The 5000-nt window shown below is 48.7% G+C and overlaps 1 protein-coding gene across 1 annotated transcript in view; it reads right to left on the reverse strand.

The window, feature by feature from the left end:
* The window catches only part of LOC308369076 (collagen and calcium-binding EGF domain-containing protein 1-like), a gene marked incomplete at both ends in the record, with an annotated part of 38795 nt that overhangs the window by 11099 nt on the left and 22696 nt on the right, over positions 1-5000 (reverse strand). The window lies entirely within an intron of this gene.

The following is a 5000-nucleotide window of genomic DNA, read 5'->3' on the forward strand; positions in this document are numbered from 1 at the left end:
TTTGCCTGAACATATGCAAACACTCAAAGGCAAAACAAACGAGCTGTTTTTCTCATATGCTGTCCGCCCTCACCCTTTCTCTCTCTTCTTTCCTCTGCCCCTTTCTTTCTTCTTCACTCTGTCTGTCCCTTTCTCTCCTCCTCCTCCCTCTCTCTCTCTCTCTCTCTCTGTCTCCCTCTCTGTCCCTCTGTCCATGTGTTTCCCAGCTCTGGTCTGGCAAGGAGACAGCCATAGTGTGGACATCACACACGGCTCACCACAGTCAGTACAAACACACACACACAGAAACACACACACACACACACACACACAGACAGAAACACACACACACACACACACACACACACACACACACACACAGAAACACACACACACGGCTCACCACAGGCAGCACATGTTCCAGGCATTAGGCACACGATTACACAACTGCAGAGAGGAAAGCGTCATCTCAAAAACACAAAGCATCACGCAAGCTCAAACACTACCAGACAGCACAGTGCATACACCCTCTCGCACACGCAAACGCCTGCACCCATGCACACACACACATATACGCACTCACACACACTCTGACAAATACACACCCGCACACACACACACACACACACACACACACACACACACACACACACACACACACACAAACTCACACACAGAAACACGCACACACATTCACACAGACACACACAAACACACACACAGAGAAACACGCAAACACACACACACACACACACACACACACACACACACACACACACACACACACACACAAACACACAGACAAACACACAGACACACACACACACACACAGACACCCCCCCACACACACGTACACCCTCGTAAACATAGAGGGTAAAAGAAAGACTGACCAGAAGAGAAGAACAGAAGGCAAAGGTAGATGAAACATGACATGCTCAACCCCACTACATCACATGTTCTTGTCACGGGCCATTTGATATGGTGAGGCTCCTCCACACACTCCCCCAGACCACAGGCTGCTTTCATTCAGCTCCAGATCTCTACGCAGCACCACCTTAAATCACTCCTGATTCATCTCTTCCTTTCACTGTTCTTTCTTTCATCTGCTTCTCCCACTCTCTCTCTCTCCCTCCATCCTCTCTCTCTCTCCCTCCATCCTCTCTCCCTCGGGTCTCAGTCTCTCTCTCTCTCTCTCTCTCCCTCCATCCTCTCTCCCTCGGGTCTCAGTCTCTCTCTCCCTCCATCCTCTCTCCCTCTCCCTCCATCCTCTCTCCCTCTGGTCTCAGTCTTTCTTTCTCTCCCTCTCTCTCTCTCCCTCCATCCTCTCTCCCTCTCCCTCCATCCTTCTCTTCCTCTGGTTTCAGTCTCTCTTTCTCTCCCTCTCTCTCTCTCCCTCCATCCTCTCTCCCTCGGGTCTCAGTCTCTCTCTCTCTCTCCCTTCATCCTTCTCTTCCTCTGGTCTCAGTCTCTCTTTCTCTCCCTCTCTCTCTCTCTCTCTCCATCCTTCTCTCCCTCTGGTCTCAGTCTCTCACTCTCTCTCTTTCTCCCTCCATCTCTCTCTCTCCCTCCATCTTTCTCTCCCTCTGCTCTCAGTCTCTCACTTTCTCTTTGTCCCTCCATCTCTCTCTCTCTCTCTCTCTCTCTCTCTTTGTCCCTCCATCCCTCTCTCTCTCTCTCTCTCAACCTTTCTCTCTCCCTCTCTTCTCTCCCTCCTGTATCACTCTCCCTCTCTCTCTCCTTCATTGAATGGATAATAACCTATAAAGCTGTGGGGAGAGGGGTGTGATTGGACACAGATGAATCTCCATTTTACAGTAATCTGTCCATTATGGATGTGTGGAGGGAGGGATGGAGGGATGGAGGGATGGCAACACTGAGAGGAGAGTGGGAAAAAAGCTTAAATTACCCTCATTTTCAGGAAAGCCAGTAATTGAAGGCTAAAGGGAGACGTCACAGTTCAAAAACCAAGCGCCATGAATACAAAGCAAGGTTGGCACCAGGATTCTGTCACGGTTTCTGGTGCACGGAAAAGTTTAACAGAGAGGAAACCTTCATCTTAAAGACACAAAGTATCACGCAAGCTTAAACACTCTCTCTACTCTTCTCTCTTAAAGCAAACTGTGCACTTTTACACTGTAAACTAATGTAAACACCTTCATTGTGCTGTACTGAGTGACTATTTGGCTTATCCTTTGCCTTAAGGGATGGTGAGACTCAATGTGGCAGCGTGGCATTTACCCTAAAACCTAATCTAGGATCGTGTACGAATGTCCTGGGGATGAATGTTTGCACCGGCCACCACTGGACCGGTTCCTTGCGTGAGAGTGAAGCGTGCAGATGGACTTCACATGCTACAGCAGAACCCCCTACAAGGACGTAGTACTGATGCCAAGACACCCCACTAGACCCTCACCCTCACCCTACCGGGACGTACTACTGATGCAAAGACACCCCACTAGACCCTCACCCTCACCCTCACCCTCACCCTCACCCTAACCCTCACCCTCACCCACACCCTACAGGGACGTACTACTGATGCCAACACACCCCACTAGAAAACTCCAAACAGAAAATACTGCAATTCAATTACGTCTGGCTGAATTGAAACAAAGAGCAAAAGCAACACAGACCCAAAAAACAAACAAGTGAACAAAACGATCTGCCCAACAGATTACAATGAAACCTGGCAGCAGACTGCATTCGATTTGAAGAAAAGTCAAAGAGTGGAAAGCATTAAGAAGGCAGCAGGAGAGTAGCGTGACTATGGAGAAAGCGTGCGTGCGTGCGTGCGTGCGTGCGTGCGTGCGTGCGTGCGTGCGTGCGTGCGTGCGTGCGTGCGTGCGTGCGTGCGTGCGTGCGTGCGTGCGTGCGTGCGTGCGTGCGTGCGTGCGTGCGTGCGTGCGTGCGTGCGTGCGTGCGTGCGTGCGTGCGTGCGTGCGTGTGTGTGTGTGTGTGTGCCTGTCCAGGAGGACCGGATGAGAACCCGCCGCAGTGAAGAGACCAGGCAGAGGAAGCGAGCGCTGAGCGCTCCACAACTGTACCCCTGTTCCGGTGAACACAGCAGAATCAAATCCTCCTCTAGTCCTGCCAGCACACACACACACACACACACACACACACACACACACACACACACACACACACACACACACACACACACACACACACACACACACACCCACACACACACACACACACACTCACACACACTCACACACAATCGCACGCACGCACACACACACACACACACACACACACACACACACACACACACACACACACACTCACACACACACACACTCACACACACAGCAGAATCAAATCCTCCTCCTCCACTCCTGCCATCACACAATAAAAAACGATAACCTTGTCTTCTAGCAGAATACCTTTGATAGCACTGCACTGTCTCTGACCTGCTGGGTCTGTTTCCTGTACTTAATGCTATTGGTAATATCTCTCTCTGTCTAATGCTTAATATCTCTCTCTGTCTAATGCTTAATATCTCTCTCTGTCTAATGCTTAATATCTCTCTCTGTCTAATGCTTAATATCGCTCTCTGTCTAATGCTTAATATCTCTCTCTGTCTAATGCTTAATATCTCTCTCTGTCTTATGGTTAATATCTCTCTCTGTCTTATGGTTAATATTTCTCTCTGTCTTATGCTTAATATCTCTCTCTGTCTTATGGTTAATATCTCTCTCTGTCTTATGGTTAATATCTCTCTCTGTCTTATGCTTAATATCTCTCTCTGTCTTATGCTTAATATCTCTCTCTGTCTAATGCTTAATATCTCTCTCTGTCTTATGCTTAAGTTGCGCTGGGCTCAGGCTGTACCGAGCCTGAATGATCCACTGATATTATAATTATATATATATTTATATATATATATATACATATATATATTTATATAAATGTATACTTTTATATAGTCTCTGGCCTAGTTTCCCGAACGCTAAAAAGGACTTGAAATCGGTCGTAAGAGGGATATTGCAGAGCGGTTTCCCGACGCCGCACTTACGGCAATGATGAGTCTATGATGTCGCCAAATTCACGTAGGCCGTTAAGATACGTCGTTATCGGGAAACGAGGCCTCTCTCTCTCTGTGCCTTACATAAGGTAATGAAAGTCAGATGCAGATTCTCCCCCCCTCTCCGTCTCTCACGCCCTGACGAGTCCCCTAATGCTCCGGGGTCAGTCGGAGGCAGCCCTGACGGATGAGGGTTAACCCGACCGTGGCGGCCTCCGACTGATCTAGGTACACAGACAGGCAGGCCGTTTGCGTCCGCTGTCAGAAGAATGGCCCACGGCGCGTGTTGATGTGGCTGTTAACCACCTAGAAATGGATACTGAGTGTTTCCAACAGAGGCCTTCCAGCTACTGATCTTTCACTCTGTGTGTGTGTGTGTGTGTGTGTGTGTGTGTGTGTGTGTGTGTGTGTGTGTGTGTGTGTGTGAGAGAGAGAGAGTGAGTGTGTCATGGGGGTGTTTTACTACCTGTTTTATGATTGTGTGTGTGAGAGTGCATGTATGTGAGCCTACACACACACACACACACATCTGTAGGAGTGTGTGAGCGGTACCCTTAGGCCAGGAGTAAGGCCAGTAATTGGGTACAGCTTGTTAATGTCAGTCTGGGTTAAAGGGAGAGTGAGCCACAAACTGTAGGGCAACTCCCTCTCTTCTTCCCTCTTTTCCTCCCTTTCTTTCTTTCTCTCTTTCCTCTCTCTCTCTTTATTTCTCTGTCTTACTCTCTCTCTTTCTTCCTCTCTCTCTCTCTCTTCCGCTCTATTTTCTCTACCTCTCTTTTCCTCTCTCTCTTTTCTCTTCCTTTCTCTCTGTCTCTTCCTCTATCTCTCTGACTCTTTTCTCTACCTCTCTCTTTCACTCTCTCTCTTATTTTCCTTTCTCTCTCTTCTCTCTCTCCTTCTCTATCCCAGTCTTCTCTTCCTCTATCTTCCCCCTCTCTTTTCTCCCCCTCCCTCTCTCTGTACAGCACAGTGTAGGACCATCCCTCCCTCTCT

Source organism: Sprattus sprattus (genome assembly GCF_963457725.1).
Source record: "Sprattus sprattus genome assembly, chromosome: 8".
Classification (NCBI taxonomy): domain Eukaryota; kingdom Metazoa; phylum Chordata; class Actinopteri; order Clupeiformes; family Clupeidae; genus Sprattus; species Sprattus sprattus.